The sequence below is a fragment of the Mchenga conophoros genome, linkage group LG2 (assembly GCF_057382185.1).
Source record: "Mchenga conophoros isolate Kocher_MC1m ecotype Shallow Benthic linkage group LG2, M_conophoros_male_GT1.1, whole genome shotgun sequence".
Lineage (NCBI taxonomy): Eukaryota > Metazoa > Chordata > Actinopteri > Cichliformes > Cichlidae > Mchenga > Mchenga conophoros.
Window position 1 is genome coordinate 15,516,451 of NC_140527.1, and position 24,027 is coordinate 15,540,477.

Genomic DNA, 24,027 nt, shown 5'->3' on the forward strand with positions numbered 1-24,027 from the left:
ACATTCCAAAGCTTTTCTTTGCATGTTGACTGCCTGCCACTCACTTGGGGGAGGAAGGCATCTCCACCAGCTCTACTTTTAAGATAAAGTTTAAAACTTTCCTTTGTGATATTTATTGTTTGTAGGATCAGATGACCCTTAATGATCCCTTAGTGATCCTCCATAGACACAGACTACAGGACACAAAAATCATAACATGAGAGGGATCCCAGCCATCTATTTTCAGTCATTTTCTGTCTTCTCTTCCCCCTAAACATCCAGCCAGTAAGCTTAAGGCTGCTGCTCACTGAGCCTGACTTTTCCATAGACTGCTTTTTGTTGAGGACAATTTGATCTGCACTGATGCCAAGTTCTTGCTTCTTGAAGATCATTAGCTTATTGGTCCTCTCTCCCAACTATTATAGTGTCCTTTCCTTAAAATATAAGCCCTCTGGGAATGCTTTTGTTACTGAATCCAAACATCAGATCCCTGATGTACTACTATAAAAGAGAACAAGTTCCCCTAAACTAAAGTTTGCAGCACAGAAAATGGATTATCAAAGATGTGTAGGTAACACTGAGAAATGGAGGATGAAGTCACCTCTGGCTCTACAAGCTGGGAGTCCCCATACCATCTGCCAGAAAGTGATCCCATTTGGCCCAGCAGATGATGCTACTGACAAATGAGTCCACTGTGACACCTGGAACTTATGGTTCCATGTTGAGTTTGCAGAGATGGAAGACATGCTTCAAATATAGCCACACATTTTTGTCTAAATAGTTTTTTCTCAAGCTTTATTTTACATTCATTAGCTACATTGTTGTTCATCATTTCCCACCTTGAATCGTTATATCCAGTAACACACATCCTCCATGTACTTCATGAAGCTGGTCATGGGTACACAGACAAGGATAAAAGCTAGCTTGAAGATAACAGATGAATTGTCAGGGTCCTGGGTCTGAGCGACCCAGGATCCCTGGGCAGTCATGGACTGGTGTTATTATATGTATTTTTGGTGTTGCTGCTGCTCTTCTCCATGCTTGTAGATGTGAGTATGTGTGTGTGTGTATGGGTGCAGGTGTGTATGTACACTGGTTTACAGGCGCCTTCAGGCCTGGTGGGTGTTGCCCGGCTAGGGGACTGGCCACACCCGAAGCTACACACCTGCCACTGATCAGGGCTCGTCGGGGGAGCTACTTAGGAGAGTCTTGGAGCTCCCACCACAACTCACATAGACGGTAAACTTTGTCCATAACCTCCCTCCTGAGCCTCTCCTCAAAGACCGCTGGGTCCATGCGTGGCGGGATCATTCTGTCACGGTTCGGCATGGCAAACCGTGGGAGGTGTGGGGAAGGAGGACCCAGGCGCGGTGCTCTATGTACAAACAGTGCGTTTATTTACAGTGTATGGTACAAACAACAATAAATCCCCGTGCTTTCCCTGACTCCCGTGTCGTGTCTCTCTGTGAATAGTCCGTGTCTCAGTGCTCTCCGCTCCCGTGTCTCAGCACCCCTCGTGCTGGCTGCTGTCTGGCGCTCCACACTTCTCCTGGGGACACAATAGACGCAGCCGTCAGGACACATATAACCGCGGGCATACACACACTAACTCAGTTCAACTGGATGACTAACGTGGAGTCTCATGGAATGATCCCGCGTCGGTGGGAGCTCCAAGACTCTCCTAAGTAGCTCCCCCGACGAGCCCTGATCAGCGGCTGGTGTGTAGCTTCGGGTGTGGCCAGTCCCCTAGCCGGGCAACACCCACCAGGCTTGAAGGCGCCTGTAAACCAGTGTACATACACACCTGCATCCATACACACACACATACTCACATCTACAAGCATGGAGAAGAGCAGCAGCAACACCAAAAATACATACAGTGGGGCAAAAAAGTATTTAGTCAGCCACCGATTGTGCAAGTTCCCCCACCTAAAATGATGACAGAGGTCAGTAATTTGCACCAGAGGTACACTTCAACTGTGAGAGACAGAATGTGAAAAAAAAAATCCATGAATCCACATGGTAGGATTTGTAAAGAATTTATTCGTAAATCAGGGTGGAAAATAAGTATTTGGTCAATAACAAAAATACAACTCAATACTTTGTAACATAACCTTTGTTGGCAATAACAGAGGTCAAACGTTTACTATAGGTCTTTACCAGGTTTGCACACACAGTAGCTGGTATTTTGGCCCATTCCTCCATGCAGATCTTCTCGAGAGCAGTGATGTTTTGGGGCTGTCGCCGAGCACCACGGACTTTCAACTCCCGCCACAGATTTTCTATGGGGTTGAGGTCTGGAGACTGGCTAGGCCACTCCAGGACTTTCAAATGCTTCTTACGGAGCCACTCCTTTGTTGCCCGGGCAGTGTGTTTTGGATCATTGTCATGTTGGAAGACCCAGCCTCGTTTCATCTTCAAAGTTCTCACTGATGGAAGGAGGTTTTGGCTCAAAATCTCACGATACATGGCCCCATTCATTCTGTCCTTAACACCGATCAGTCGTCCTGTCCCCTTGGCAGAAAAACAGCCCCATAGCATGATGTTTCCACCCCCATGCTTCACAGTAGGTATGGTGTTCTTGGGATGCAACTCAGTATTCGTCTTCCTCCAAACACAACGAGTTGAGTTTATACCAAAAAGTTCTACTTTGGTTTCATCTGACCACATGACATTCTCCCAATCCTCTGCTGTATCATCCATGTGCTCTCTGGCAAACTTCAGACGGGCCTGGACATGCACTGGCTTCAGCAGCGGAACACGTCTGGCACTGCGGGATTTGATTCCCTGCCGTTGTAGTGTGTTACTGATGGTGACCTTTGTTACTTTGGTCCCAGCTCTCTGCAGGTCATTCACCAGGTCCCCCCGTGTGGTCCTGGGATCTTTACTCACCGTTCTCATGATCATTTTGACCCCACGGGATGAGATCTTGCGTGGAGCCCCAGATCGAGGGAGATTATCAGTGGTCTTGTATGTCTTCCATTTTCTGATGATTGCTCCCACAGTTGATTTTTTCACACCAAGCTGCTTGCCTATTGTAGATTCACTCTTCCCAGTCTGGTGCAGGTCTACAATACTTTTCCTGGTGTCCTTCGAAAGCTCTTTGGTCTTGGCCATGGCGGAGTTTGGAGTCTGACTGTTTGAGGCTGTGGACAGGTGTCTTTTATACAGATGATGAGTTCAAACAGGTGCCATTCATACAGGTAACGAGTGGGGGACAGAAAAGCTTCTTACAGAAGACGTTACAGGTCTGTGAGAGCCAGAGATTTTCCTTGTTTGAGATGACCAAATACTTATTTTCCACCCTAATTTACGAATAAATTCTTTACAAATCCTACCATGTGGATTCATGGATTTTTTTTCACATTCTGTCTCTCACAGTTGAAGTGTACCTCTGGTGCAAATTACTGACCTCTGTCATCATTTTAAGTGGGGGAACTTGCACAATCGGTGGCTGACTAAATACTTTTTTGCCCCACTGTATAATAACACCAGTCCATGACTGCCCAGGGATCCTGGGTCACTCAGACCCAGGACCCTGACATGAATAATGGATGTGGCAACAAATCTTCTTGCATCATAGTGTTGGGAAAGCTTTGGAGTTCTTGTCCTTACTTTTCTCCAAAGGTGAAAAAGGAGCAAAACTTTGCTGCATGGATCAGCACCTGATGACACCAGACTCATTAAATTTACATGGGTCCACAAACGTGGAGACTGTTTCTCCACCGCCCAGAGCAAATGGAAGAATAGACCAAGGCTGGCCAGAGTAAGTAATCAGTTCTCCATATAGAAAACAACAGTGATGTTGGCCACACTAACACCTAATGCAGGTACAGTACTAAGCTGAAGAGAATGTGTTGCACTAGGCTAAATCAAGTTAATTTTGACTTAATACGTAAAATACTAAACACATAAATTGCAAATGAAATGGTGGAAATGAGCCTAACATTCACCATAACCCGAAACGGATTACTGGGACACTGTTAGATGTTAGAAGGTTAAACTCATTTGCTGGCCAAATGGTACAGATATGTTCATATTGCTAATAACAGTTCAAACACTTTTTACAATGTATGACATCTTTTCTATAGCAGCAAAGTCACAGTCTGAAAATAAAAAGGTGGGTTTTTCTTTTTTGTTTTTAGGTGAATTAAAATCAACACACCTTTAACGGAGGAGGTTAGTAAATTGGTATATAACTTAAGTGAATACCTCCAGAGCTGAATGATGAATAGTTTCTTCAGTAGCCACTTAAGGCTGGCTCCAAAAACGAATCAGTTACTGCAGACTCCAGTGTGCCTTTTAGTACAACTGTATAGTCCGTCACTCTTATTTGGACTGGTTGCAACTGGTTGCCTTGGATTTGAGAAAGGCTAAACTTGCTTCACCAGCAGTTATTTTACCCTTCATTTTTCTTAGTTATTGATTATAATTGACTCTCAATGGTGTCTGCTACTTCACTGTTAGTCACTTCCTACATGGACGTCCTTCAAGACTGAGTCTGATAGATACATAAATCTCGAAATTTACAGAACTTTAGACCTTAACAGTATGTTTTAGGCGATTGTTGTAGCATTTCACTGTGGTAGTATTTCAAAATGTCTGAAATCGTTTCTTGTAATTGCTTTAATTGATTTCATGTTTTTGTTCTTGAAGATCTTCATCGAAGAATAAAAGTACATCCAAATTATTAAGGCCTTTTTCTGTGATTGATGGAGTTGGTGAACTTTTGCAAATGTAACATTCCCGCTGCCTCATTGCTAAGATAGATACTAGCCAGAAATGGCACTTTTAGACAACAAATGAACAGCCCCGTGTTCCCAATGTAACATTTTGTACTGTGTCTCTTTAAACTTGGTCAAATCACTGCAGAGAAATGGCTTGCTCTTATGGTTAGGCCATTATAAGTCAGTATTTTTTGTTTAGATGGTCACAGCTAGAATGTGTGCTAAATTAAACAAGATGTGCTGGTTGGCCTTACAGTAAAAAAGAGAAGTATTTGCACAGCTGGGCACTGAGCCGTTAAATCTCTTGAATATTGGATCATTCCTGCACTGTACTTTTTTTGTTTTTCTATTTATTCCAGCCAGAAGGCATCAAGGTAAAGTACTCCATCAGTGAATTATTGGATTGTTTGGAGAGAGAGATGGAGAGAGGGGAAGAGAAAGCTCTCTGCAGATTTCTCAGTAAAGTTGCCAGCTGAGAACTTATCTACTCTCTGCTTTGGGAAAGTAATCAATTTCTGCCTTTTCTGCTAGAAAACAAGTTCACACTTTTCTACTGCAGATTTATTGGAATGCTTGACATACTTCAGAAAGTTCTGCTCACTCTAAGTGTAATTTAGCCTTTTTTTCTGCTATAATTTTTGGCATTATATAGGGTCAATTGAACTTACCGTAGTTTAATTAAATGGCAAATGGTTAAAAAGAAGAAGACTTGAACATAAATATTACCCGCTATAGTGCTGCATTCTGCTTTGGTTTTCCTTTCTCTCTCATGTACTGCCCGTTTCCCTCCTGTTGGGTGGTCTACTGCATCTGATTCAACTTTCCTCATGAGGTGCAAAAGTGCAAAGTGTAATCTAAGGAGCTTGGAAAGAAAAGTGTTGGGACACTCATACGGATTAAAACCTGGGACTCTCCACCAATTGTGCTTAGAACTGAAGAAGCTTCTCGGATGAGAGGTGAAATGTCTTCAAGAAAGCTTAAAGAAGTCAAGACGCTTTTCTTTCCAAGCTCCTTAGACTACAATGATCTGGATGACTGAGACCCTTCACAGACATACAAAGGCTAATAATGAAACATTAGTCAACGTCAGTGGGCTACCTTTAAATTTGATATAAACAATGGGGCACGACTACAATGAAACTACTCACTTTTTAAATTTGGGATAGCATTAAAAAAGATCTGTGATCTTCTGCTGCTGTAGCCCATCTGCCGCGAGGCTTGACATATTGCTTGTTAGGAGATGCTCTAATGCAGGGGTCACCGACACGGTGCCCGCAGGCACCAGGTCGCCCGCAAGGACCACATGAGTCGCCCGCGGGCCTGTTCTAAAAATAGCTCACCATAAAAACTTACCAGTAAGCTGCATCTATTTTTATTTTTTCTTGCTATTTTTACTCAGAAGTTCCCAAACTTCGTGCATTACTACTGCATCATTCCCCAGCAGGCGTTATGCGCAAAGGTGATCGAGCACGTCATGACTCCCGTCGTGAAGATCATAAACAGCATCCACTCCAGAGCTAAACAACACAGAGCATTCAAGGTGCTATTGGAGGAGCTGTCAGCTGAATATGGTGACCTGCTACTACATACGGAAATCCGATGGCTCCGCAGGGGACAGATTTTGCTTCGTTTTTTGTCACTTTTGGGTGAAATCAAGGAGTTCATGCAATCCAAAGGGGAAGACACATCTCTGCTGGAGGACACTGAGTGGACACTTGACCTTGTGTTTTTAACAGACATTACTGGGAAACTGAACCATTTGAACTGTGAGCTGCAAGGCAAAGGTAAGACTGTTGCTGACATAAGTGCTTTAAATGGATTTAAAGCCCAGATAAGCATCTTTTCTGTGCGTTTACAGAGAAAAAAGGTGCTGCACTTTCCCTCTGTGCAGATGGTGCTGAAAGACAATGCTTCTGCATCTGAGCCTTTTGACAAAGTTGCAGAAAAGTACACTCAAGTCATAAACCGACTTGGTCAAGAGTTTGAGAACAGGTTTTGTGACCTTGATCAGCTTGAGCCATGTGTCTCATTCGTTTCCAATCCTTTCATCAATGTGGGCACAACATGCATTGCTGAGCAACTAAGTTCAATGTTCAGCTGGGATGCTGGACAGGTGGAAATCAAAATTGTAACATTGCAAAATGATGTCCACCTCAAAGCCTATCAAAGGTGCACCAAACTTTTGGTGCCTTGTTGACACAGAAAAGTACAGTGGTGTAGGCACAGCAGCTATGAAGGTTGCCAGCTTGTTTGGTTCAACCTATCTTTGTGAATGAGCCTTTTCTGACATGAACTTCATCAAGAACAAAGACAGAACACGCCTCTCTGATGCACATCTGCAAGACTCACTCAGAGTTGCAGTGTCATGTTATACCTCAGATTACAACACACTGGTGAACAGCATGCAACGCCAGGTTTCCCACTAACAGACAAAGAAAGCCATATTAGATGTTCTCAGTGGCAACATTACAGTGTCATGTCAAAGTTTAATTTGATTATTGAAAAACAAATGTGTTTGTTAATTGTAACATGTGACAATTTGCTTTAAAATGCTGCCAATTTGGTTAAACGTTCTGTAAAATTTGAAAGTTGATTTTTTTTTGTATGTTACATACATACAAAAATAATGTGTATGATTTGTTAAAATTTGTTAGTGGTAAGTGAAAATGTTGTAGAAGTGATCACTTCAAAATGTAAATACTTGCAGAGATTTATAGAAATAAAGTGTTGCATATTGATATTTATCTGTTTCCTACCTTGTTTCCTACTTGCATTCTTTATAATTATGGTGAAAAATAATTAACATAATTAGTGTCTTTACATAGATGAATATCATTAATTATTAATGATAACACATAATTAAGTTATATTGAGGAAATTTGTTATTTGAGAAGTGTGTGTCAAACTGGTAGCCCTTCACATTAATCAGTACCCAAGAAGTAGCTCTCACTTTCAAAAAGGTTGGTGACCCCTGCTCTAATGCATACCTTGGTACAACAAGTGGTTATCAGAGATGGGCAGTAACGCGTTACTTGTAACGCGTTACTGTAATCTGATTACTTTTTTCAAGTAACGAGTAAAGTAAGGGATTACTATTGCAAAAACGGTAATTAGATTACCGTTACTTTCCCGTAGGAACGCTGCGTTACTGCGTTACTAAAACCGTGATCTTTTTTGCGAGAATGTCTCACGACAGTGACGTAAGTGAGTGCGCCGTTAGTGACAACAGCTGTGTGCAGATCAACAATGGATAACATATAGATTGTGGGAGAGAGTATGAGTGTGCAGCGTTTAAAGCGTGGAAGTACTGACCTTACTTTGAGTTTGATTCCATAAAAAGTGACAAAAACATTAGTGTCCGTTGTGCGTGGGAAGAAAACTTATTTTTACAGCGAAAAAAAAACCCCTAAACAAGCACCGAATGGGCAACGACGTAATGGGAAATTCACAGAGAAACTCGCGGATTCTTCAACTGACCGCAGCACACCTGCACCAGGGTAAACCTCCGCCTACTCTACTCCTGCTTTACAGGTGAAAATAGAGCAAAAGGACCGCTGAGTCTTTGACTTTATTTATTTTCTGCTGTGTTTTACTTGCATCTATTTGAAAGACTGAGTGTAAACACAAAAAATATTTTATTTTATGTGCTGGAATGTGCAGAAAATAGGTTTAAATGTTAAACTAATTTATTCAACTCAGAGAATGTTGCATATAATTAAATCTTTGCTTGATGAAAAAAGTTAAAAGATTCAAACTGATAAAACAAGTTAAAAAAAGATACTTTTCCATTTGATTACATTTTGTATGATGGATTATGCGGAAAAAGTAGAATTGGGCTGAAAGCGCTATCGCTTTATCACCTCTTCAGGTTGTAAATCGTGTTTTTAAAAAGTAACTAAGTAACTAAGTAATTAATTACTTTTGAAAATAAGTAATCAGTAAAGTAACGGGATTACTTTTTTGGGGAAGTAATCAGTAATTAGTTACTGATTACTTTTTTCAAGTAACTTGACCAACACTGGTGGTTATTTACTGTTGCCTTCTAATCAGTCTGTTTAGATAGCATTTTAATTATGACACATTGCTGCTATTTCATATTGCTGATGTTGAAGCCCTTGTAGAGTTTGTTTTGTTTTTACTTTTGTTTTTCTACCCAGAATGTCATGTGGAGTGAAAGTCCAAGTCTACATGACAAACAATTACACAATCATTTCAATAACAAGTGATGTCAATGCAATAACATTATTATTACTTTGCTTTCAGAGCATTTTATTGTCTATAAAGGAGAGGTCAAAGTTCAAATGCAAGTGTTTGTACAGTACTGCTATATGTTGACTATACACACCACACTTCAGAATAATAGCCATTTTTTGAACAATAAATCATTCAGTTGAACACAAAGACCTTGTTGGATCTAAACCAAATTTTAATGAAAAATAAAAATGACCACACAAAGTTTTATCAGAGTTCATGTAAAGCTTTTTAAGCTATCATGTGTGCAGACAGAATGACACACCCGTGCGCACAGAAGCGTTACCAAAAACCTTGCTTCCTTGGGGTAGATAAAAATTCCAAAATGGCAATTTGCCTGGTGAAACTGTAGCTGCACAAACTGTGGAGCTGCCTGGTAGAAGAACTCTTGTTTGTCTCATTTGCCTATATCTCTTATACTTTTCCTGATTCACTACTTTTCCCACTCTGACGCAGGGATGTCCATGCAACTGGAGAAATGGGCAGTTCAGTTAAGAGTTTTGGTGTTGAAACTCTGGGCTTTTCGGTGAGGTGTGCAGAGTGGACTGTTCAATGTGTCTCTGTCAAAATGAGCCACTGTCCATAAAATCTTCCCTATTTCTCTCATGGATTTTGTCTTCTGGCTGTTTCTTTCACTGCATCTGTCTCCTTCTCTTATGGGCGGGTTTTTATGATGTAGCCTCAGTCATCCATCTACAAATTCAGGTAGTCTGGAACTTTGGCTCTCTGAAAGGCCAGTGTGGAAAAAACATTAGGCTTCATGTAAATGTTACGAGCCCCTTTAACACCTGTTAATGTCAGCTGTAAATGATGTGAAATGATTTTGACATTTGAATAGATTTCTGTTACATAACAGATTTATCTTTCTCCAGGCAAAATACAACAGTTTTTCAATCTCCTTTGTTATCATTTTAAATCTGAAATATTTCCAGTAGCTTCTTCCTGATTAATGAGTGCATTGTTGAGTGACTGGACAGATGTGTTGGGCTCTGTTTTCTGAGGAGCTGATAACAAAAGACATTTCTTGGTATGTAAATGTAAGAATTTTAGGTTTTGCGACTTATGATCAGTGTTGTTTACCTCAGATCTCTAAATCCACTGTAGGTTTTTCAATATTTTCCCCAAATCTAATTCTGTGCTTTGAGAAATTCCAGGGTGACAAAATAAAAATGATCTGGTCCTTAACAGGTCTTAAAATTAGGTAAATGCAGCTTTAGATGAACTACAAAAAATAACCAGAAATGATACATTTCACTATTTGTGTAATGAAAGAAAAACATTAACCCAAAATGCAGAAGCAGTGAAAAATAAGTACAACTCTTACCCTTTCATAAGAATAAGAAGGTAAATAGCAGCCAGGTGTTGATACTCAGATGATTGATACCTGCAAGTCTGATCACCTTTTAAAAGCCAATGATTTTGTCATTTTCAGGTCTGGAACATCCAGACCTAACATTATTCCAAACAGGAAACGCAATTATATTAAATTAGCAATTGTTGCTATCCATGTATATGGCCATTTTCACACAATTTGAAAGTTGTCATTGTACACTGAGAATGATTATTTACACATGACCATGAAGTGTTGTGGTAGGATCCATGAATTGCATTCACCTTCAAGTCAAGGGTAGCAATACAAGCTTTACAATGATGCCTGAGAGGTGCACAAATTCACTTGTTAGAGGACCAGCAATTATTTTCATTGCTGTTGTTTTTCAGACAACAGAAGAAACAGAAAATTGATATCAGCATCACATGGGGTAAGGTCTATTTCCAGGTGGAGAACAGCAACAATAACACTTCATGCATTGCCTTGCAAATTTCAAATATAATTGGAGACTTCATTGTAGGTGGCGAAAGTGCATTCTCTTAATGATGTACTCACTTCTCTCTGAAAAAAAATCTTTCTCTTTTTATCCCAAACAACTCTTTTCTTCTCACCTCCAATTCATGTCCTTTCTCCTTTCTCTCCCTGAAGCTCATCCTTTTCTGTCACCTTATATTCCCCCTTCCTGTCTCAGGCTCACACTCTAGTTTGCCTGTTCTTTTCAAAGTCATCTAACAAGTGCATTCAGATAAGGCAACATGGCACAATGCATCATGGCACTTCTTGGAACAGAAAAACGCACTATTAAAACCTTTTGTGTAACACTCTGGCAGACCTTTTGCTGTTCTAACCTATATAGATGCAAGACAAAATAAATACCTTTTGGTGTGAAACAGAGGCATGCAAATTTTTCTTCACATTTCCTAGGAAAGAGAGCAAGGATATGCAATTGTCTTAATTTCTAAAAGCCATCAATATTTGTGACGAGATGCTGAAATCCAACATGTCAGCTGAATTAAAAAAAACACACACAACAGTTTTCCACCTTTATACCTCAATTCTGCACTTCATGACTCCCCTCTACTATCATTTTAAAGTGATCCTTTTGTGTTTGCGCTGTAGAAACACAAAGTCTCAATTAATTTTAGAATGCAGATACAATGTCCGTATGAAAAAAAGAAAGACCTGCTGACTACAACAAGCCTCAGAATAAAATAGATGACAGCATGAGCCTTGAAATGCTTGTGGAGGTAGTAGGAGGGGCCCAAATCTACCAGCTAGTGGGGAAGAGAAGAGGGGAATGAAAATAAGTGGAAAAAGAAAAAAGGGATAGTTTGGTGCAGAGTAGGATAATTAAATAAACAACAGGGCAGAAAGAAGCTCAGTAAGACAGAAAGAGGAATGATAAAGGACAAAGAATAGCAGAATAAAAAAACATGTCACTACTAAGTCCATTAACCCTCAATACTCTAACAGAATAAATTAATAAAATGCTATTAGAATGGTTGAGTTTCTTGAGAATTCTAAAAAGAAGATAAAATCTGATAAATATTTTAAATATCTAAATATAGTTTAAAAGAGCCACTTGTGAGCTTTAAATTAAAACTCACTCATAACCAGTGTTGGGTAAGTTACTTTAAATTAGTAACTTAGTTACATTACTAGTTACATCTATCAAAAGTAACTCAGTTACTTCAAGTTACTCGTTACTTTCAAAGTAACTAGTTGCTAGGGAAAGTAATTTTGGTTTTACTCAGAATTCTCTTGTTAATGTGTTGCTTCCATAACTGGATACCCAGCAAGACTGCCAGTCTTCTAGCTTGCTTACTTGCCACAAGTGCACTGTGCCACCTACCAATAGAAAGGAAAAGATAATGTGCATATTTCCACGAGAGAAATCCCATGCCTGGACCGTCATTGACCGCCGCCATGATTCTAGCCTACGTCACAGCGTCACGTGTACTTTTTACATCCAACACAAAAACTGCAGTCGTGGTGCTTTCGATTGTACTCAGAACTCGGAAATTCTGCCTTCTGAATAGGAAGATGTAGGTAACACCAGACTGCAGATGAGCTGCATACAGGGCTGGACTGGGACAAAAAAATCGGCCCAGGCTGGCTCGCCATTATAGGAAAAATCATAAAGCCTTTGAATGAAAACAAACTCTGTTGTGACAGTGATGTACACTGTTTTGATAGTATATATGTAGCAATCTATCAATCATTTGTTGTAAGCCTCAGATAATTATTTATTAAAAGCTAGATATTTTAAATGAGAATAAGAAAGAAAAGTATTTCTTTGTGCCCCTCTTTCCCTGTTAATGCCCTACCTGCCCCCCTGGCAAAACTTTGCTAGATCCCCCCCTGCAAATTTACCAGCTGTCAGCTACGTAGAAAAAGGATCCTGGTTTTATTTGTCTCTCAGAAACAGTTCATAACTTCCCTTCAACTCATTCATGTGACCTAAAGGTAAAGCTGTTTCTCCATCACCTGTTCAGCTCTGATGATTCTGTAAGGACATCTACTGGTTTCATCTTCATGTTTCCCTCTCACCAGATAATCAAACCGATATCATGACCAACAGCTTTTACTGCTGTGGCTCCAGCAAACATCAGCTGATACGTGCTGCTGTTGTTTAGCACGACATCCGCTGGTTTCCTCTTTCTGGCGCAAAGTGGGCGATAAACAAACAAGAGAGAAAAGCCAATCAGCTGATCATTGATCAATTTTATGATTGAAGTAGAAACAGGAGAGGGAGGGGGAGAGAATGGGAGAAGAGGCAGCTGTGCAGCTCCAGCTTTGTGTCTTTTTCATTGTACCTGAAGTACGGGACAAACTGTGCTCCCTTTCACTTCAATACAAAACGCGTAATATTTTCTCTGAATACGAGACGATTCTGTTTTTTACGGGACGGTTGGCAATAATTAACCTTATGAACAAAATAAAGTTCAACGTCACTAACATCATAGCACCCACCCAGCTGTATAGAAACTCCGTCATGCTAGCTAGTACGCAGTAGGAAAAAGTCAGAATAGCGACAATAAACTCCACCTAAACTTGGTTTATATCTGACCCAGACAGACTGCAGGTCATAACTTCTTACCTGAAGTTCAGTTCACTTGACACTCGGACCGGCGGCCGCTTCGGGTCTCTCTTCCTCCTGCCTCCCCTTTCTCTCATCCACCTGCTGGCTTCCACCACTTGCTAATGTTACTGAATCTGTGGAAGCTCCGCGATAGCTGCCACATGAAGTAACGACCCTATCTAAATCCCAGTAACGACTAACGCGTTCCTGATTTTGGCATAATAACTAGTTACCATGCTAGTTACCACAATAATAACATAGTTACTGTAACCCGTTACTTAATAACGCGTTAGTCCCAACACTGCTTATAACTGACCCCTTACAGCAGCTTTGAACTATATGTTACCATGTGGGATTTGTACATTTCATCATATGTTTCTCATTCTCACTTTCTTTTCATCTCATTCTCCTTCTCTTTTTCATCTAAAGTCAGGGCACGAACACATTGAAATTTGAATAAACATGCTTATTTATTACAGATATTGCCACAATTGCTATTATTGTCAGTTGATCAGACATGTGGCAGCTGACAAGTGCTGGACAACAACAATGACAGCTGGCTATTTTACATTACTTAACATTATGTCAGTTAATGTTAGACTTGAGCGTTCTAAAAATCATGTTTTCCCTCTGATAAACAGTTTGAGTACATCTTCGTATAATATGGGAAGTGATTCCCTAAAAGTCAGAGTCATTACCCACTAGTTTTCAGAGATTAAGTAGTTTGCAGATCCACCTTTAGCAGCAATACCTTGAGGTAACTGTTTTCTGTGTAACTTCAGTCATATAGGAATCTGTGTATAACCAAAAATCTCAGTTGGGCTGATGTCTGGTGTGACTGTGCCATTGAACTACCTCGATTGCTTTTTTTAAAGTCATTCTACTGTAAATTTGCTGCTGTTATTGGGATTACGCTCCTGTTGCATGATGTAATTTCAGCTGAGATTTAGCTATCAGACAGATGGCCTCACATTTGACTCTAGAATATTTTGGAATACAGAAGACCCAATGACTATAAGGTGCTGTGGCTAAATAAGCCATATCATGACTCATCCACTACTGTGCTCAACAGTTGAGGTGTTTATGAGGTGTTTGTGCTGATATTTTGTCTTTGCTTTTGCAAAACATAGAGCTGTGCATTATGGCTAAACATGATTAACCATGTTCTTTTGCCATATACTTAAAAATGATTCTAATGTATCTAATTTAATATGGTGAACATTATTAACTGCTGCACTGAGGTCTAGCACTAAAAGCATAGAGATGTGCCCACTGTCAAATGATAAAAATCAATTGGTTAAGCTATTGATTTAAAAACACAAAAGCCTGGATAACCTGTAGTTTTTTAGGTTAGGAATTATTTTAAGTTATTTTACTGGAATTGCAGGAGCAGGACCACGCCTCCAAACACGGAGTACATGGGGATCTGCCAGGCCCGGGAGCCATCGCCAGTCCCCTTCGAGGCCTTCCTGAAACCGCAGCTCAATTCATGCCAAAGAATTCACTTTTACCTACTAAAACGCTGTCAAATCTAAAATGAGGACGTGGGCCCAGCTAGTGAATTTGTCCCTAGAAGTCTTACCAGATACTAACAGTGCACAGTATTATCTTACCTCTTGTATCACTTGTATCAGGATATGACCTTTGGACATATTAAACAAATATCACTTTTATCATTTCTCCAATATTGACAAAATATTGCTGAACCTCTGTGATATTGTTCTACTAGAGAGTTCTACCTGGTCACCATCACCAATATTGTAGTATCTTTATCTTACAATCTATAAGGCCTTGAGACAACTGTTATTGTGAACTAGTTCCTGTCCCTTTCAGTTAAGTTGCTGTTGAAATTGTGGAACTTGTTGAATGATTAAAAGAAAGACTTTTGTTTGTGTAATCAATTATCACCAATTATGGTTCATCAAATGGGACAAAACTATCAACTATCAATTTTGTGATCTAGCTATTTTGGTGTTCTCTTAACTAGGTATTTAACAGAATGAGTCTTTCCTTACAGAGTGACACCAACTATGTGGCACAAAGAAGCTGTGTCTTTCAGTCAACCCCCACTACTGATTAGCACTCCTGCAAGAAGAGACCAGCTCATTATTACAATCACCTGCTGAGGCAACCAGCTGAAATGAAAATCTGCAGACCTCTGCATCTCTGTGGCACATGGTTAGTTTGTATAAGGTTTTAATTACTATAGTGTGTCTAACTAGAACCCATTTTTAATCATCCATAGGTACACATTCAAAAGCATTCTAAAATTATCAGCTCTGCGAGTGGGCACCCCCAGTGTTCATGCATTTTTTCACTTATGATACGATAGTTTTGTGGTTGGTAATGTTAAGAATGAAAATACAAACACCCAGGACACCACTGTCACATAAATTAGTCACATGCAGATTAGTTCAAAAGCTGGCAAGTAACCCAAGCACCACAGGGAGACAGGATACACCGTAGACAAAACCAGGAATAGCAGCAAGATGACAGTAGTTGCAATCATGTGAAACTGATACACGTGAAATACAGACGTCAGACACAGGGAGACTAATTATTCATGAACAGCAACTTGTGACATGCAACAGAGAACATGGGCTTAAAATGTAATGAGCTACAGGAGCAGCGGTCAGTTAAAACAGAGGCCATCTAGTGGACAGGTAAGAAAAGACAGATGTGATATATTTTTTCATTTATCTTTGAGATATGTCTAGAACTTGATCTTTACAAAGAAGGCCATTGTTTAAAAGGGGATATTTTCCAACATCAATAATTAAATTCTGTTGGACACTCATATAGTAAGAGTTATTATATTACCTTAGTTGATGAAAATTGCTTGGAACATGACAAGAATGGGCATAGGAAGAAAGAAACAGATACATGGAGATAATTGGAGAGAGATGAGGACTGAGAGAGAGAAACATAATGGATAGGAAACAACATATGGACAGAGAAAAACATAAAAGAGAAAAGTACACAGAGTTCAGAGATCTAGGACAGGGTGAAAGCATATACAGGGGAAAATGGGCAGAAAAAACAAAATTCATCTTTTCTGCTTTCCCCAACTGTATTCTCAGATCCAAAGTAAATTACAAGCATGGATACACAGTTCCACTTTAGAGTAGTCATACCTCCAGAGGCAAACTGTGAGCGGCAAATCCCACACAACTACTGACCCGAAAGATCAAATAGCTGACCACTCACACCTTTTTTTCCATTGTGTTAAAAAGACATTAATGTGTTTTGGGGGTGTTTCTAATGAAGCACATTCTACTGCAATAAAATAAAATAAATAGAACAGTGTCCTTCATTTTAGCTTCACAACAACTAATTTTACCTCCCATCCATCAATTCTCTTCCACTTATCCTTTTGAGGGGGGGCTGGAGCCTATCCCAGCTGTCTCAGAGCAAGAGGCGGGGTACACCCTGGACAGGTCGCCAGTCTGTCACAGGGCTAACACATAGACACAGACAACCATTCGCACTCACATTCACACCCATGGGCAATTTAGAATTGCCAATTAAACATGTCTTTGGCCTGATAGTGGAATTGAACTCAGGACCTTCTTGCTGTGAAGCAACAGTGCTAATCAGAGTGTAGAACATGACACTTAATAATTTAATTAAAATAATATTCTTGTAAATGTTATATTTATCATTATCAAATCAAAATATATTTAGATAGCACATTTAAAAACAACGTCGATCAAAGTGCTTTACAAATTAGGAAATAAATAAAATAAAACAAATTTACCAAACAGCAACACAAGACAAGACATACTTAGAAGCCAACCAAATGATAGTCAAACTAACTTAAGTTAGAGCCAGAGTAAAACGATGAGTTATTAAGCGACATTTAAAAGACGGAAAAGACTCAGAAGTGCGAATGGCAATAGGGAGATTGTTCCACAGTCTAGGTGCTGCAATAGCAAAGGCACGATCGCCTCTGGTTTTCAGCCTAGACCATAGATTGCATTGTTTGAAGATCTTAGTTCTTTTTTAGTATTATAAAAATGGAGAAGTTCTGTTAAATAGTCAGGCGTGATATTGTTTAAGATTTTATAAGTGAGTAAAAGAATTTTAAAATCAATGCAAAATTTCACAGGAAGCCAGTGTAAGTTAGCTAAAACCGGAGTAATATGATCATGCATTCTAGCACCTGATAAAAGATGTGCTGCAGCGTTCTGTACTAATTGCAAACGCTAGAGAGAGGAGTGAGGGAGGCCTAAATAAAGGGAGTTACAATAATCCAGTCTAGAGCTAATGAATGCATGAATAAGCTTTTCAAGGTCCTTGGGGCAAAGAAAAGGCTTAGCTTTAGAAATTTGACATAGCTGATAGACGCTAGATTTAACCACAGTAGATACTTGTTTCTCTAATTTGAAGGAGCTATCCAAGAGTACCCCAAGGTCTCTTACAATGTAGAGAGAGGTAGCTAGCAAGAGGGCCAAGGGTATCAGTTAGTTGTCAAAGACAAAACAGATCCCTGGGGCACCCCACAGAGAAGGCAGAGGAGGAGTATTGCCCCATAGTGACAGAGAATGACCTCTCTGAAAGATATGTCTGTGAAGGTGCACAGCACGTACAAGAAGATAGCTCCTTGGAAGACAGGACCAAATTCACACCCGATCAGATTTGCACACTGTTAGACCTCGGCCTTACCACTACATATTTCAAATACAACAAGGGTTTCTACTAGAGATGGCACGATACCACTTTTTTATGTCCGATACCGATATCATAAATCGATACGATATGAATCCGATATAGTGTATTTTTTAATCACTAAAATTGTTTTTTTTTAATATGTTGCTGCATTTTGTATAAGTTCATACATAAGGTTTAAATAAACAACAACACTAAAGCTATTCTGTTATACCTGTATGTAAAAAAATACACTGCACCCAAAATATTTCATAGTTCAGCAAAACTGATCAATCTAATAAACTTAAACCTACTCAATCCTCCCTATTCTGGTATTTTAAAGAGCACTTAGCAGAAATATTAAGCAACCTAACTAATAGGGTTGCAAACTCCCAGCAAAGAAGGGAACCACCCCCCAACCTCCACCTCATGATGCTTAATCGACTTTAATTTGATGCAGTGTGGGAAAAAAAATGCACAGAAATCAATTATTTTTCAAGAATAATTAAATAGATTCAACATCTTTCTTCAACAGAACTGCAGACTGCACATATAGTATCTTCCCAAAGGAAAAAGTAGTATAGCTTACTAGTGTATATTAGACTTAACAGTTACTATATACAGTAATGGACTTCTATACATTTTACATAAGATTAAAACTTTGGGTGTAAGATTCGGATAATTATTTATTAAAAGCGAGACATTTTAAATGAGAATAAGAAAGAAAAGTATGTCTTTGTGCCCCCTTTTCCCTGTTCATGCCCTTATGGGCCCCCTGGCTAAACTTTGCTAGATCCACCCCTGCACAGTTACCAGCTGTCAGCTACGTAGAAAAGGATCCTGGTGTAGAAAGTAATATTAAATAAATTCTAAAAACAGCTTATCAAGCTTAAACGTGCTGCTGTTGTTCAGCTGCTGGTTTCCTCTTTCTGGTGCAAAGTGGGCCAAAAACAAACAAGAGAGACGGACTCAGGACAGAAAAGCCGATCAGCTGATCATGAAGTAGCAGCAAGAAAGCGAGAGAGAGAGAGGCAGTCGCTCCATATATTGGTTGTTAAGCTTAACGTGGGAATGCTTTACAAACATTCAGAGATGAACTTACACACTTGCTTTACTTCTCTCTGGGATAACTTCCTCGGAGATAAAATGCTGGTTTGGTAGCGAGGCTACAAATACACACAGCTGCTCTATCACGTGAGGACACTGCTCCGATGTGCTATGGTTATGAGCCGAGTTACGCAAGTTTTGTGAGGTGCTTTTTTGATATTTAATGGATCGGATTACATTTTTTATTTCTCTCCGATATCCGATCCAGTAATTTACGTCAGTATCGGACCGATACCGATACGTAATATCGGATCGGTCCATCTCTAGTTTCCAGGCCAGGTTTCACAATGAGCTCACCCGAAACGCTGGCTGATTATGACCCACACCCGTTTTCACACCTTGGCTCATGTGATTAGGTAGAGGATCATCAGGGGGTCCTTTGTCCCTCTTGGGGGGGAAACTCCCACAGGGCTTAAATCTGGGACTCTCCACCATTTGACTCTTAGAACTGAAGAAGCTTCTCGGATGAGAGGTGAAACGTCTTCAAGCAACTTAAAGAAGTCCAGACGCTTTTCTTTCCAAGCTCCGTTGACGACCTCTCTGAAAGATAACATTTAAACCAAGATAAAGCTGTGCCCTTAAGACCAACTACTTGATCTAACCTTGATAATAGAATGTTATGATCTACTGTGTCGAACGCAGAAGTCAGATCCAGTAAGACTGAAACCACAGAGCAACCTGAATCAGTGGTTAAAAGGAGATTATTAAAACTCTTAACAAAGCTGTTTCAGTAATATGTCGAGGCTTGAAGCCAGACTGGAACTTTTCAGTAATACCATTGGTATCTAAGAAGGTCTGAAGTTGTTTACAGCCCACTTTTTCCAGGATCTTTAACATAAAGGAAAGTCGGCCTATTTTTTGAAAGAACACTGGAGTCAAGATTAGCCTTCTTAACCCTCTCAAGGCAGGCGTTGCAGATTTGCAACAGTTTAAAACTAACAACCTGATTACCCCACATACAAATTTTATGAGATTTTTTTACTCAGAAGTACCACTGCAGGACTTGGTTGTGCATTAGCAACAAAAAGTTTAATTTGAGCCTGAGAGGGTTAATAACGGGTTGAACAACAGCATGCTTGAAGGCAGACGGTACACAGCCTGAGGACAGTGATGCATTCAATATAAATAAAATACAAGGGCCAGTAGTATTCAGCGCTTCCTTAAAAATACGGGCAGGAAGAATATCATGTGAGGAGTTGGAGATTGTTAAGTGATCAGTTATTTCCTTTACATCCGGAAGAGATACAGGCTCAAACTGCTGAAAGACAGCAGAGCATTTAGAAACTGGAACTTGTTGTGAGCCCTTAAAGTTGTAATTTTATCAATAAAGTACCCTAAAAAAAATCACAAAGGGCCGGAGTAGCCTCCTATATGCGATGGCACACGGATTAATCAGAGAGTTAAAAATGTTATGGGCACGAGGCTTGTGGCAATTAGTCAAAATAAGACCTGATGGGAAGGCAGATTTAGCAGCTTTGACAGTCTTCTGATATTTTGACAAACAATTATGGAGGGAGAATTTCCACTGACACTTCAAGTTTGTTCTTTTTACACTTCCTCTCTGTCATGAACCGGCTGTGTGGAGGCAGATGAGGACCCAAACGCAAAACTCACAGAGACAGGAACTGAACTCAAAATCACTGCTTTATTGCAGGTTTCACAAAGGAACAGAACTAAACTGGGAATACTAACAGAAAACCGCGGGAACACAGAAAGACACACAGGTTCGGGGAGAAGACATTGACGACGCGACACTGACCTGATGGAGACATGCACATAAATACACAGAGGGTTAACGAGGGAAGTGGGAGCACACGGGGAACACAGCTGACACAGATAACCATAACGAGACAGGGCAGGAGTGAACACATGACGCATACTGACGAAAGACTGTCAAAGTAAAACAGGAAGTACACAGAGGTTCAGACAGGAGGAGAGAGAGAGCACGCAGAGAACACAGACATAACAGGCTGGGGAAAACATGGAATAAAACACAAGGAGAGACGAGGGCTCACAGAAACACAGGGGCACACAGGAGGTAACCAAATAAGGAACATCTTAACTAAATAACCTAGGAACCAAGGCATAAATAGGGAACAAAATACAAAAACACACAAACTAAGAATACTGGGCCAACATGGCCCAGGACCATGACACTCTCAGCATGACGGCATTCGCACCTGAGAGCACGGGTAGTTTCATTCAGCCAGGGTTGGCGTAAAGACTTAGTATCCTTAGTCTTTGGAGGAGCCACAGTGTCCAGAATAGAGGAGCATGTGAAATTAAAAAGGTTGGTAAGCTCATCAACCGATAAATCCACAAGACGGATGAAGTCAGAGAGGGCAGAGTTGGTAAAAAGAGTAGAGAAATTAGCAATGGTTTCAGAATTAATCGAGCGCATCTGGCACAAGGGACCCTCGCCATTAAGCTCCATATGTCATAGCGTAACATTACACATAACCGCAGAATGATCAGAAATCCCAGCGTCCTTGATATCCGTTATACGAATATCCAGACCATAAGACAAAACTAGATGAAGCGAATGGCCTTTTAAATGTGTTGGTTCACTTACCCACTGCCTGAGATTAAAAGTGTCAATAAGAACAAGGGAATCCTTTGTTAGTGTACTTGCCTCACACGGTCGTAGCGTAGAAACAGGCTCTCTAGTAGGTCAGCAAATTGGAAAATAAAATCCTTAAAAGATTTTGGGGTCGATACACCACAGCGCAAAGAATTGAGGGGGCACAGTTCAGTTCCAGTAGGTGGAAGAAGAAGAAGAAGCGCAAAGGCGTCAGGATAACACTGAGAAAAGCAAACAGTAGACAAAGCTCGAGGAGATGGCTCGGCGAAAACACTGGTGCCATCTTGTTATAGCTGTTATATTTTTACATTCTAAACCCATTTAGTTGAAGTCTATAACTTTTCTATAAAAAAATTACACTTAAGTCTGTTAGAGTATTCATTACTGGTGTTAGAGTATACAGGATCATTCTAGTTCCCAAATATTTATATATATATATATATATTTTTTTTTTTTTACAAATCACTAACTGTACATATACACACATCAGACATAAAATTAAAAGCACCACCCTAAATATTGTCCAAGTCTCTCCAAAAGACTGTGTCATAGTGTCTTGCCTGCAGCAGACCCTGGTACTTGTGGTTTGTGGATGGTGATTTAGTGGACCATCACACACAGATTAGGCCATTAATATGCAGTTCAATACAGATTTTTTTTATATTTATTTTTATTATTGCTATTTCAGTCATTCTTTACCTGTGTCATTGCTATTATTGTTCTATTAAAACCTTCCAAATGTCTTTTTTTTTTTTTGCTTTGTAGCATCATGTTCCATGTTCTCCTGGCATTAAGATAAATACACTACACCATGGTTACCAGCTAAAGCCCTTTACTTAGTGTACTGCACAATTTAAAAATTACAGTACTCATAGCAAATCCAATGGTTTCCCTGTGTTTTCTCTGAAAAATATGAACAAAGTAATGCTCTAAACCCACAGTGGCAAGAAACAGCACTGAACTACAGGAGTAAAGTTTCAGAAATCTCCCTTTAGGTCTTACCTTGTTGAAAAATCCATCTGTGGTCTGGGTTTAATATCTCCTAAATACTGAAATACTGTCAGTGACCTTGACAAGCCATTCTGTGAGATGTTTCGTAATATTCCTGTTTTTGGTCAGAAACCAATTTGTCATTTTATCTTTACAGTTCGATTCACGTCTCCAAACTCAGCAGGTCAAGCAGGGTGTCTTCTCCATAGCAACGGGAGAGATCCAGAAAGGTTCCCAAGCAATAGAGACGAGTAATCTTTCTAACAAATTCTTGGTATATAGCAGGCCTCTGTGTGTGTGTGTGTGTGTGTGTGTGTGTGTGTGTGTCATTGTGTCTGGAAAACCTTCAAAAGGAGGAGCCCAGGAGGCGTCTTGGTTAGGTGCCTGAAGGTGTCATGGATCGGCTGTGTGGCAGGCGGGAGGAGGACCCAATCGCAAGATTCACAAACACGGGGATGAACTCAAAAGCAGCTTTATTGCTGACAGGCAGAACATAGGAAATACAGAACTCAACTAAACTGGGAATCAATAAACTAACATTCGTAGGGAGACACAGGGAATCCACACAACAATGAGGGAGAACGCGACGCCGAACAGAGGGAGACGCAGACAGAAATACACAGAGGGTTAACGAGGAAAGTGGGAACACACGGGGAACACAGCTGACACAGATAACCATAACGAGACAGGGCGGGGTGAACATAACACTGACGGGAGACGGGCAGAGTCAAACAGGAAGTACACAGAGGTTCAGACAGGAGGAGAGAGCACGGGGAGAACACAGACATAACAGGCTGGGGAAAACATGGAATAAAACACGAAAGGGGACAAGGGCTCATGAATACATAGAGGGGCACACAGGGGGTGAGAGTCACGAAGGGAAAACACTTAGGGAACAACACAACAGGGCAACTCAGGAAACATGGCCTAAATAGGGAACAAAATACAAAAATACAAGAGAACTAAGAATACTGGGCCAACACAGCCCAGGACCATGACATCACCCCCCCCCACAAGGGCTGGCTCCAGACAGCCCAAACACGGGAAAACAAAAACCAAACAGAAAACGACCCAGGGCGGGCGGCGGGGGCCCAGGACGGAGGGCTCAGAACAAAAAACAAAAACGAACAACAGAAAACACAGGAGCACAAGACCATAGTTCAAATAAAGTTCAGGGGGCCGACCCAGAGCCCACCGGCACAAAAGTTCACGGGTCACACGGTCGGGGGGCCGACCGGGCGGGTGGCACAGGTGACAGAGCTGGTCCGGAGGCCGGCCGCGCGGAAGGCAACGGCGGCGACGAAGGAGACGACGGAGCAGTTCAGGGGGCCGG